Below are 14074 nucleotides of genomic sequence, written 5' to 3'. Positions count from 1 at the left end.
CCAAAGGCTGTGGAGGAATCGAAAAGTCTGCATAGGCCACCTACTTATATTCTTCCTCTTATAAATCTGCTATCTCCCTTTTGCTACTCCAGTAACAACTTAATCTCCCCAAAGGTAATCTCTGGAAGATATCAGCTATCCATGAAGAATTATACACTATTTAATCAGGAAACTAGCCGTGGGAATCTTTCTTTCATAGAACTCCCTGAATATTTGGAAAGCTCAGTGCAAAAGAAGCTTTGTGGAGAATAAAATGAAGGCATAGGAAATTAAAGTTTATTATTTGATCGCCTTTGTTTTAAAATACACAAACAGAATTGGCTAAGTTACCTCTTCCATTAAACAGAATAAAAGTGCTAAGTAGCTATTTGTGGTTCTTTTCTCCTATCCTTTGATTTAACTACTGCTGGGAGATAGGAAACGTAAATGTATTTTTTCCTACACTGAGGAGAAAGGCACAGGAAGATGCATTAGATAAGCAATTTCCTCTGAACTCTTAATTTTAATATGCTGTGTTTTGCCCCAAAGCATCATTTTCCACTACAGACCCCACAGTAGCTGAAGGAGACTATGAAGCTGCAAACTATGTTCAGTTCCTTTGCTAAGCTTCATTATTGCAGAAGGTTGTCTCACTAGAAAGACAGCAGTCCTGGGACAGTTTTCTGACACTGGCACTGACTGTAAAATTAACTTTCTATGCATTTCATGGCCAAACTGAGCTAACATATACAAAAGCCCTCCTTTCCTCTTTTATTTTTTTTTTCTTTATTTTTTCTTAAAACCCATGACTATGTTAGGAATTTGTCAGAGTAATAAGGCTGTAAAACTGACCAGAGCTTTAAGTGATAATAATCTATGGCTACATAGTTTTCTTCCCAGTCTTGTTATTTCTGCTTTTCTGGTGCTCCTGCATCATATGTGTTGAGACTGTATGAAAACAACGTTGTTTATGAAGTGCATCCTCTACACGGATTTTATGCAGCACATTTAAGCAATAACTATTATTTGATTTGCATCAGACAACGATTACTTGCAGCAACATTCTGGCTCCTAAATTGGCCAACTGTGATTTCTTCCCTTGCAGGAGGATGAACTGACTTTAAACCTAATTGTCTGGAGCTTAGATTGAACTGCTCTAATCAGCTACTAGAACCAAAGCAAAGTGAAAGGCATCAACTTAGTCTCATCTTACTTTAGTTTCATACTGAATATTATAATTGATTTTTAAAATGATAAGAAACCATTTATTTTTTAACTTTGTTTTAATTGCAGACAATTTCTCTTTAGTACTATTATGTTGAAAATCAATAACTGTACAGAAATGCTTCTTCAAAAAATATTACAAAAAATTTTTTATATAGACCATTATTATGAAGCAGCAGAGTTGAGATTTAGGAAATGTTTCTAGGATTTAGTGCTACTTATAACATTTAGAATTTTTTCTAAGACATATAAATTGAAATAAGACTTAGCTTCCTCTCTCATAAAACTGAGATAATTATAGTTCCTTTCCTTATAGATGTGGTAGGAATTTACTTTTCTGACTATTTTAATGTGTTGCAGGTTATTAATAATTCTGCATACAGGTTGAACTCTTGGACTCCTACTTTCTGCCTGATTTTTGTAATGTAGACCTTTGCATTTTTCTCTAACAATAACAGGACTCTGCAGAGAATGAGACTGCACTCAAGTGTATCATGGTGAAAAATTAGAAGAATTAGACCTTGATTAAACTCACTCTTCTGAATGAGGAAAGATGAACTTACTGTTTGGAAGTTGTGATGCTCTCTGGAGGGAGTCTAAACTGATGGACAGTAGAGCCCTGTGGAAAAAGGCACCATCACTCTCACTTGTTGAAATTGCTGCAACTTTCTACTTCCTTTTTATTCAAAAACTCATGGGATATTTAAAAAAACCATCAAATATTCATTCAGGTGGCAGCCCTCTTGGCATCCTATCTTTTCTGAATCATTTTCCTTGTCACCAGCTTTCCCGGGTGTTGAATAGATGAGCACAGGCACCGGCTGCAATTCTCTGGCCTTCACCTCATGGCAGAACATCCAAAATTTAGTACCTGGGGAGTCTAGCCCTTTGGATACATCTCTTTTACAATAGGTAGATCAAATGACTACATTTAATTGTTATGATGGTATATAACATGACACACTGAGCTTATAAAACCTTTTTTTACTACAAGGGGTCAGATTATGACATTTTTGCTTCAAACATTTATTTTTTTTTTGGTGAAAATAAGGTTGTTCCATTGACTTTTATCACAGTATATAAATTTTCAGCTGCTCAGGTTGATTAGCAGATTGAGGAGTTTGTGAATGTTGACATCAACCACAGTGAACTGAAGAAGAAGTAAGAAAGGATTTATTGTGAGAAACATGTAGAATCTGGCTTTGTAGAAACAGTGAGCAGCAGACTAATCACATAAGAGTGCTGGCAGGTAGCAAATCGAATAAGTATCTACGAAGTGTGGGTCTGCTTAGTAGCTAAGAATAGTTTATTTTCCTAAATATTTTGTTGTTATTTTGTCCTTAATTCTAGAAACAAAACAAATAAACAAAAAATAGCCAGCTGTTTTATTGAAGTAGCAACAACAAAACAGCAAGAAGGAATTAGGTATTTCTAATTTTCTCCTTATGGGAGTATAAGAGTCCAGCAGCTGCTGTAACTGGCAGTAAAGTCACCACTTCAAAGAACTTATTGAGCAGTAACTGTTAAAAAATCCAGGTTGCCACTAAATCACAGTTCTTCACTTGGTTCCCACACTATTGCAATGCCCTAAGCTATTCACAGCTGCCACGCATCTCCCTAGAGGTGGCTGCATTTCAGTGGTACGCAAAAGAACACCAAAATTACATCAACAGGCAGATTAATACACTCTCTAATTCTACATGACAAGCAATAAACAAATGTAAACCATCATTTTATTCAATAGGTGACACAATTCCTTCTTAGACAATAGAAGCTAGTGTCCCAGTATATTACCAGGAAATAGTGAATGGCTACAAATGTTTGGCTACCTCTCCTGCTTCACTGCAATGTGTGTGGTCACTCAGAACTATTTTGATGCAGTCTTGTAATGCTACAGAGTCAGCATGGTAACATTTTATACTAACTTTGTTTTGATTTCCACAGAGGCAAATAGCTATGTGACACGCAATACAATGTTGAATGGGGTTCAATCTCATTGAAAACCCCAAAATATTAAATGTGAATGCAGGGCAGAATTCTAAGAGGTTTTCGTTTACTGGGAGGGAGTATTATATACAGTAGAAATATGGTAGGTTCAAAGGTATGTAAGCAATAAAGTGAGAAGCAGCTTTTATGAACATCGCTCAGTGAAAAATGCTTCTGATGTATACATACATTCTCAAAGGACAAAAATGTTGACATGTAGAAATATATACTAATAAATATGCAAAAAACCTGTTGCTATAATAAAATCATTTTGTCCTAATTATTTATCAAATTTCTTTTCTGTGCCTGAAAGAGAAAACAGTAACCAGCACTTGACTTTCCAGCAGACACGGTACAGTTCTTTTCCCACGATGTAATGATATTATAGTGTTCATGATAAATCAGAGACTCTGTGACACAAAGGGAAAAGAGTTCCTAATGACACAGGTAAGACATCAAATGCAGCTGAAGAGAAAATGAAAACCAAATTTTTGTACATCTTACCAGAATTTAAAAAGCTCACTTAAATATCTCCGTAATTACAAAGCATCAAAGTACTTAACACATCCCATAACTGCTCTAAAAATGAGTAAGAACTTATTTATACAAGGTATTTCATACAGCCTCACACAGCCTTTAAAAATAATATCACAGCAACCCAGTATCATCCATCCTGTTTTTCTACACAGGTTTTATTAACTCCATATTAGATTATTAAAGCTCTAGTCTTCTGGGCAATTTTCCACAAAGAGATAGTGCTCATCCTCTCAATTTATTTCTTTCAGAAACTTAAACGCCCCATATATTAGCAAGAAGTCCACAATTATTTGACAAAACATGCTCACTCTAGCTTCTCTTAAACCAGAGGAGAAATTCAGGCTCTAAACTACTGCCTCAGTAGGAGTGTTTTATTTGAGCTGATGCCATTGAGAACATACTCTTTTAATTGTGTGTACGAGCTGGGTGTTGAAATTGTTTATATAATCTCAGTTTGTTATTTTTAGAGTCTATTTTTTGCATCCGAATGTTTGAAGTGAATATCTGGAAGGACCTGCCTCCCCTTGAACTGCACTTAGTAACTTGAGTTGTAATGAAGCGACTTTTCTCGCTCTATTTTGTCATTTTTGGTAGCCAACGAACAATAGTAGTTTAATGTTGATCGCACACAGCCAAGGCCATGTATTTACAGCAGTATTCTTTTTTTCCATACTCTTTTCCTTCCTTTGCAACATGGGATAAAGAAGAGGTGTCTGCAAAGTTAATCTGAGTTGACAAGCTTCCTTCATATTTTATATGCGTCTTAAACTCATACTGGCACAAAGCAGCCACTTTTTGCTTACGGTGCTAATGCAAGAATGTTTTCCTCTTGGTCACTATGCAAGTGTGACATGACTGTCCCTGGCAAAGAGTGGAACAGCAGCAAAACCCCACAGTTCATACATAAACTTTCTCAGAGGTCAGATGTGTAAGAATAAAGTGCAGAGGATTTTGAAGAGCTGGTCAGAGAAGGCTCTGTGCAACCAAAATCTATCCTGTCTAGTCACACATTTAGTGATCATATTTATACAGTGGTCATTCCAGACCATGCTTCCAACCATGAAAAAGATGTATTTATTTTTTCTTAGAAGATTGGGGTAGGTCCTGAATGTGCCTTTAGAGGCTGTAGCCAGGACCGGTTACTCTCATGGACATAGTAAAACCACTGATAAGATTGGAAGAATAATGAAGTGGAGATGTGAATCATAGATACGGTAACCGGTGAATTTGAAATGGCAGAAACATTATTAGCCAAAAATGTTCAGTCCTTTAAAACCAATGATTGGTCACTTGCAAGGTTCTGGTTAACCGTGGCTTTTAAGTAGAATTTTATACTGCCTGTGTCATCAGTAATTCAATATGTTCACACAGCGATGATACTTTCATGTTTTTTCTGTATTCGACTGTCTAAGTCTGTTTTAACCACATACTGGAAAATGTACAAGAAAACATGGCATTGCACCATTATTTCTTATTCATATCAACAGACCACATTAAGACAGCTCGAATCAATTCACAATTCCAGATGCTGCAGTTATAAGTAATTTGAAGGGAGAGCAGGTGGAAGGAATAAAAGCACGTGCAGTATAAATATGTGAGAATTCTATTTGGAAAGTCTTAAATAACAATTTCCTAAGAGAAAAAGTATTCTAATTTGGAAGGTTTCACAAGGTGTAGTTGTCAGCAATTTCATTTCTGATTAGTCATTTTCCATAATCCCTCATTTCTCCAGGCACATGGCTTGTGTACATATTCTTACTGTATGTGCGCACTTCCACAAACACACATGCAGATTTAAATCTTTAAGGAAAGAGAAGAGTTGGAGCTTTTTTAAACACAACAGTCTTTGGGTCTTGAATGTATGTCGTTTTGTGATAGCACTTTGTGATCTGACAGTCTTCAGCCCAGCACCCTTGATATTTTTCACTGCCCTTTTGACAGCTCCAGCTTGCTACTTACCACAGATTTGCTTATTTAAATTATCTGAATCAGAATGAACCAGGCCAGAAAAATCTGTTTTAAACAGCTTCAGCCAGCTGAACTCATTTGCAGCTGAGTTAGGTTAGGGTGCATACAGAGGAGCAAATTGGCTGGCAGACCTGCAAGGGCTGTAATCTCTTGCAGACGTGTGAGGGAGCAGCAGGGAGCACACCACAAGGTCTTCTGCTGGCCTGGAGTCTGGAGGGTGCATGGTTGTCCTCAGCCTAAATCAGCCTAAGCCAAAACTTGCCTGTACTTAATCCGTCTTCACTACCACCTTATCAGTAGGCAGAGACCCTGAATCTGAACAAAACAAAGGTTAAAAAAAACCCTTTTCCTGTTTCCAAACCCTCTACAGTTCTCTGTACAGTCTAATCTATGCTTTCTGTCCTAAAATACTGCCAAACACACATTTTGTGTTGTTCTTAATTTGGAGATTTCTCAGTGTACGCAGTCTCCCCACAACCCTCCTCAGACATAAAAATATTGAGCCCTACAGGCAGCTCTTCAAAGATGACAGCCATTGCCCTTGCAGCAGAGTTGCCTCCAGCGAGGCAGGACATTCCTTCTCCCTATCTCTCAAAGGAAGTGGTGTTCATGTCTTGCTGTTCCCTGCTGCTCCAGGAAGTGAATGATGTAAGATCAAGTCCATGGCCTGGCAAAAGCTGAGCACAGGGGCTGGAACAACCTCCCTGGTGGTGGCTGAAGGAAATTCTCCATCTTGGCTATAGGGTAGAAAGTGAGGAATCTCATAAGCTTAACCTTTTCGGGAATGCTGACTTTCCAAAGACAGTTACAGCTACATTTGCTACAGCAGTTATCACTACAGTTTCCAAGATTCATATATAGATTCAGATTCAGAGTCTCTGCCTACTGCTAAGGTGATAGTGAAGATAGCTTGAGTACTGGCAAGTTTTGGCTTAGGCTGAGGAGATCTGTACACTCACCAGATTCCAGAGCAGAAGCACTGCTCTAGGCTACTGCAAGAAAGCTATAGCCCACTAGAAGTTTCATGGTATGCTCAGAGCAAAGCACAGTGACTCTGAATATCCCACTGGCAGGAGGAAAGCAACTTCTCCAGCTTCCAAAGCGTGAGGGTGTTGCAGTTGATCTAAGAAGGTTGTTGGTCGTCAACTGCTGGGAAGATCTGGTTTTGTGCAGCAGAGGGCAGTAGCTGACACACGTATCAGTGCACACACAACCAACACACTCCACTCATAAACCCCTTGGCAATATTTTAAGAATGACTCCCTTGTCACCATCAAATATGGACTAACAAGTTTTGGATCTCTGCAGATAAGTTAACCACTTTCAATCTGAACATGTGAGCTTATAAAAATAAGTTCCTCATACCAGACAGGATCAGAGCCATTTGCTGTGTTTTGCTTCTGCCAAGTAGCCTGCATCCGCATTTAGAAACCATGGATGTGCTCTATAATTCATTGCTGGGTTTACAGCAACAAGGATGCACCTTTACAAAAGAAGCAGGGGTATTTATTCTGAGTGCTCTCCATGCATGCCTTGATAGGCTTTTAAACAACCAGCTCTAAGGTGTTGAGGAGGTCAGAGTGTTTTGTAGACCAGAAAACTGACCATGACACTGGATTCACTAGTCATTTAATTTGTCTTCATCTTTGGTGGCCTTTTCTTAGTCTGCCTTTCTGAGGCTACCATAACCACAACAACACACTACATTGAGGAGGGAGCCATTACTCTAGGTATGAGTCAGGTTCTCTTTGTACAGGAAACTATAAATACAGTTTCTTTCTATGAAATGTATTTTGCAACAGAGACAGAGGTGTAGGGGAAAAAGAGCCTGCATGAAGTGTGGGCCATTTCACCATTCTGAGGTTTTGGAAATGTTTGTGGGAGCTTACCTCACTAGAGAGTTCTTGAAGAATGTTCCCCTGTAAGTCAATGAAAGGTGCTTGTGTCTTTGATGAGAATGATTCAATTGTTTGAAATACGTCTAAGCAAAATGGTCCTGAGCCTTAGTCATGCTCAGATATTGAGTTTCTTCAAGTTTGATGCTGGTTGCGTTTAGTCTCTGTTCTGCTTGATAACAGAGGTTTCAGCCAGCTGGAAGTAAGTAAATGTATCTAACTTCTTCCTTAATTCACGAATTAGTTGGATCCAGTGTTTCAGCCTGCATCTGCCTGACATAAAACATTTTATTTAGTGCATTTAGAATTGCTATGGTGGGTTCTGGCACCATTGCAAGAATAGTTCTCTATGTTGCCCAAACTGATGAAAGAAATCTTTTAGGTTAAAGGAAAATAATCTGCTCATAGAGAAATTATTTCTAAACCTCTAGTGGTTAGTAACTGGCTTATATATTTTTTTCAGATTGTTTCAGCAGCAATATTACTATTCAGCTCACTGTCTTATCCTTTCTCCATGTTACTCTTTGCAAGTAAGATTTTTCAGGATACTTGCATTTAACAAAATAAACTAGTTTTTAAATTACGTAATTTTAAGAAGTGCTTCCAACATAATTCCTTACCAAAGACAGAGGAGCTGAAAAAAACCCAAAAACTTTAATTTCTATGCTACAAGAAACCTTCATGAAAGTTCTTTTTAAAATTTCCTCTTTAAGTCTCAAATCCTGGAATTTAAATATATGAGGGACTCAACATTCTAGTCTGCATGGTTGCAGGGAAAAGCTTGAAAATGTCAATCAAGTTTATTCTTCAGTCTTACAAAACAGAAGATAAAATAGATATCTTTTTAGTATTATAAAATGTCATTTAGTAATATAATCTCTGGATTTTAAGCCTGTCTTCTTCTTCACCCAAACTTCTGAGTACTTACAGTTAATGGTATTATTTCTGCAATGGAGCCCTTCAGAATTTAAGATTTGGCAAACAAAAGCTACACGGGAAAGAAGAAGCAGGTTACTGCTGGCCCTGACTCAAATAATTTTCATGGACACCCAGGCAGGATAACAATAAATGGTGCTTTCAATGCAACCAGGAAGTGACAAGCAGCAACAAAAACTGAATCCAAGTTTTCTGTGGGAATTTCTCACTGCCTTCTCACACACAATTCCCTCAACTTTGCACTGAAAGTGATAAATAGCTAAAAGTTTGTGTTAGTCACCAGCACCATGGCTCAAACCATGCCTACCTAGAACTAAGGGCAGGGGTCTCCTGACTGCATCCATGACCTCTCTTGGCCATGCCTATGACAGGTTCATTTCCCTCTGCCTTCATGCCCTGACACTAACAAAGGAGGAGAACTCCTGCCGTACTAATTGCTGTTGCGAAGGGAAGAAAGCTGGGTTAAGCACACAAAACCCTATGACCTGCATTTTTCCAGCCACATTCCTGGCTGTAATTCAGGGTCAGAGCATCTCCCTGGTGTTTGGGAAGAGCTCTGCTCAGTATACCTGTTCAACAGAGCAAACGGTAGCACATTTAGCCCTGTGCAAGTCTGACTCTATCAGACTGCATGAGCAAGATCTTGCATTTGCGCAACAGCATTGAACAAGCCTGGACCACCTCCCCACACACCAAAACAAATCAAAAACTTGTGCCAATAGAGTGCTGAAGCACATGGTCAGATTTATTCTAGGAATGGTGGGGCATGTGAGACTAAGGGGCTAGTCTGGTGGTCCTGCACTGCATTGCTAGTGTGTTGAGACTCATTGCAGCTAGCTCACCTCCTTTATCTCATTCCGTTATGTTAGGAGACTTTCATAGAGTTCCAGAGCTTTGGAAGGCTGTCAGATGTGTGAAAACCTGACAGAGTGAGTGGTTGAAAACAGGACAATGGATTTATCCACAACATTCTGCTCTTTCTGGCTGTAAGAGTCATTACCATTGAAACCTTTTCCTAATGAAAATTCAGAACGCCTTTTTGAAAAAATTATCCAGCCATTCATACACCAGTACTTTCTGGATTTTAACTATATATCAATAATATATATCAATTTTAACTATATATCAATACTTTCCTGGTTTCTAACTATCAGAAATTCCAAGAATTTGAATGATTCCTTTTGCACTTTTTTTAACATGTTGATAATACATCGACTGAGCAAGGTACACTGTTTTTACAGAATTTGGAGGGATCTCAATTGAACCTGATATAACAGAGATCAGAGTTTAGCTTGATACACAAGAGCAGCAAGTTAAGGCCACAAAGATTTCTTAGTTAAGAATAAAGTTGTACCCTTTGGCATAATTCCGTACAATGAGTAAAATTTCTTTTATTTCTTGAGTTCTCTTATATGTGCTGTCCACAATTTATAAAACGAAACAGGGTTGTTATAGTAAGACGTTGGTCAGACTAGTTTGTTCTATTTCATATCAGCAGCTTGCATGTGATTTTAAATCCAAATGACTAACAGTCTGGAGAATTCAACCTTACACTCCTCAGAACTGTGTGATTGAGGAGACTGAGCATCAGCCTTGTGAAAAGCAATGCTGTTTGTGCCCGAAGGTGAACATTCAGAAATTGAGACAGGCAAATTGCTTAGTCACTTTCTAGTGAGATTCTTCACTTCAATATTTAACACTCATGCTTGTCACAAGATCAGCTGAATCCCTGGATTCCCTCTTACAGAAACAGAAGACCTAACTATTGTTTGAAAGGAATTAGTTATTTTATAAACCCAGTTGCCACTCATGCGGCAGTTTGCTGATTGTGAATGCAGCATCTGTTCCTTATAGCTCAAACATCAACTCTGATCTTGATTGCAGAGGGTTCATGATTGTTGAACTCTGCAGGAAAAACTTCAGAATTTATGCTGGTTTTATGGTTTTATGCCCATTTCAGGGGACACATGATACCTCTTCCAGCAAAACATTAAATCTGGGGCAGAGAGAACATTTTTAATAGATCTGAATCAGTAGAATGAGTTTATAGCACCTTTGAGCTTTCTTATGTATCAACAGCATTTTTGACTTGGCGGTAGTGGAACCTGGTTATACCACAGAAAGCCAAGAAAGCAAATCTTCAAACAGCAAAAATCCTTCCCACTTTTTTGTTCATGGTTTTGTCCCATGCTCACCCTCTAAGATGCTTGGCACTTCAGAATTATTTTGAATAACAGTAATCTTTTCAAATCATGATTGCATGAAGTTATAAGTCGTGATCGGTATTGCAATAGCTCAGAGCAATCACTGCTATGGACTCACTGCCAGCAAACTGTGTCTATGCTTCAAAAAGACAGTCTGCGTGGAAGACAAAAGACAAAAAAAGAATAAGAGAAAATGCTATCACTGTATTACTGACAAGAGAAAGAAGTTGGCAGGGTCTTATTTTGGACTGCTGGTGGGGTAAGGAACACAAATAAGATCTCCTGGCAGCTCTTTCTAACCCCGAAGCATCCTTTCTAAACCCAGACAACTTCAAGTACATCTAAGGACAAGCGGTCATGAAAATACGTAATTCACTTCAGATTTTCCTCCTTCACTGAAGTTTGAAAAGTTATGTTAGAAATTATTTCCTAGAGTGAATTTCATCTCTCTATTTTACACCTTGTTCTCCTGTTTTCCTTCTTTACTCTTAAAGGTTACTTTAATACTAATTAAAACAAAAAAATGTCCTGTGCCTCTTCTCTGTCCATGTAGCACACGGAGAGACTTTGAGCCCTATGACTCACCACTCTTCCCCTTCAGAGAAGTTGAACAGTATGGCTTGGTCCATCATGCCAACACCCCCCGCCCTGTCCCATCCTGCCCCATCCTGTCCCACACACTGGGCACAGGCACTATATGGCAGATCGTTGGTTGGCCCAGGTCAAAACTATCAGAAAATTTGATCAGCTTTGATGGTTTCTCAGACTGCTAGTCAATGGACATGATGGTGCTCTGAGCCTGTTTAGTGCAGTAGCAGAAGATTGATGGCTATCAGAAATATCAGAAATTTACATTTTCTACATACTCAGATCTGATTCTTGTGCAAGGGGAACCACAGCTAAATAACTCAGAAATGTTTATAGCTCTCATAAAGACAATTAACAGCACACATCTGAACAAGAGCAGACAGGGTTATAATACAAACTAATAAAAAATACCCCATATATCACATGAAAACAAAGAGCAAAAAGACTGCAAATCATGCCCTGTGAAACACATCACATCAAAAGTAGAACAAAAGTATTGATGGCAACAAAATGAGAAAAATAAATAGTAAGTTAAGTCATAGCCAAAAGGTTTTAATTTCATTCTTTGAAAGACTTGTCTCTCCCTTTCTACTTGGTTTTTTTGGGTTCCAGCGTCCAAGGATAAATTAACACTGCCCTCATCACTCAATAGCTACATGGGATGAATTAAAAGTAAAAAGAAATACCCGTCCTCTGCAAAAGTTGAAGTACCAATTTAGAGTTCACTAACAAAGAAGTTGTAAATTAACCTAATGAAGCAAATTCAGCTGAGTATATCAACATAAAAAGTTCAGAAAAAAAATCCTGGAAACCATTCATAGGATGTGTACAGTTTTACCCACTATGAAAATACCACATGAATTATCATTACAAAATCAGAGCTGTGATCTACTTTATATAATCTCCTGTCCATAAAAGTAGCCATCAACTGTCACTTCCAAATGATGTAAAAAAACATTGCTGTGAGCAAGAAGGGATTGGTGGCTTTGCACAAGTGGCAAGGAACAAAATAAAGCCAGCCATTGGGCTGTGCTTAGCTCCACCTTCTCCCATCACTGTATCTGGCACCTGGTATTCTCCAGACATCATCCAGGGTGTCATCATTGGAACGTGATCTGTGTGAATGTTCCTTCTTCACTTCTATAAATTATTTGAAACTTGTGTGTTCATCTCACTTCCAAAACTGTCACGAAAACAGTGAGAAAACATGGAAGAACATGAATCTATGTGTTGGTTAGTTTATACAGTGCACAGTGTTCATGTCTGTACTCTTTGGATCATCTAAACTGAAGAAAAATGTCTGTAGGAATGCAATTTTTTCTTACCTCCAGGATGCCACGGCAATCAGAATATTAGTAGTGTAGGAGAGTTTTCGATGATGTCCTCTCACCAGTGTGAAGTAATTACACACTCATACACTGTAAGATTCAGAAACCAGTCAGAAGTGTGCTTTATTCAAGAAAATCATAAAATATTAGGCTGAGAATCCAAATATGTCAGCCTTCAAGCACTTTCTTCACTACCTAGAAACATTCACTTTTTGCTAAATTAAAGAACCTAAACCCAACAAAAAACATGTTATGATTTTTGGCAAAACCCAATGCCAACAACAGGATCTTCTTCCTTGCATTTGTTGACTGAACTGTCCAGTAACCAGTAGTGGAAAAGAGGTATTGAAATATAATGAAATGACCTATTAGTATTATACTGCTATAATTTGAGACAGAGAAAGATCAAAAAGATGACTTATTTGAAGATCCTGGGTTCCAAGACCCTCAGTGGCTTGATAAATGCAAAGCCTAATCCCAAATGCAGCACATGCCCAAGACTGTAATTTTGACCAAAATGATCAGGAAAGACTGAAAAAATCATAGGTCAAGATTGGATGAAGAAAAAAAATAGGTTTTCAGTTGCTTTTTTTTCATCAGCTAATGACAAATCATGTGTGTCTTTACATGTGACTTAAAAAAACAGCTAGACTGACAGTCATCAAGCTATCAATAAAGCTTCTATTGGGAGAATGGATCACTTCTTATCATAGAATGATAAAATGGTTTGCGTTGGAAGGGACCTCAAAGATCATCGAGTTCCAATCCCCCTGCCATGGGCAGGGACACCTCTCACTAGACCAGGTTGCTCAAAGCCCCATCCAGCCTGGTCTTGTCTGTATTGCTTTGCTTTGGTATAGTAGGAATACCTTATCTGCTCCTAGAATTATTTCAGGCAGGGAACTATGATTACCCAAAAAACTTTGATATGAAAGTAGAGCACAAAGCATTTAATGAAGACTTCCTGGTTTTATCTGACAAATAATTTCACTGAATTTCACTGAATTTTTAGAGTTGGAAGGAACCATAGAGATCATCTAGTCCAACTCCCCTGCCGAAGCAGGATTGCCCAGAGCATGTCAGAGCATGTTACTCAGGATTGCATCCAGGCGGGTCTTGAAAATCTCCAAAGAAGGGGACTCCACAACCTCCCTGGGCAGCCTGTTCCAGGGCTCTGTCACCCTCACTGTGAAGAATTTTTTTCTCATATTTGAGTGGAACCTCCTATGTTCCAACTTGTGCCCGTTAATCACAAGGCCAATTAAACTCTATGCATTTAAAAGAGAACATTGGGCAGAGTTTTGGACGTTCTTGAGTCTATGATACAGAGTTAAAAATACACAGATAATTTCCCTAAAATATGTTATTTCCACTTAATATTTTTCTTCTACAAAGGTTTCACAGACCTTCAACAAGTTAATTTTACATC

Source organism: Numenius arquata, chromosome 3 (genome assembly GCF_964106895.1).
Source record: "Numenius arquata chromosome 3, bNumArq3.hap1.1, whole genome shotgun sequence".
NCBI lineage: Eukaryota > Metazoa > Chordata > Aves > Charadriiformes > Scolopacidae > Numenius > Numenius arquata.
This window is presented reverse-complemented; position numbering follows the sequence as displayed.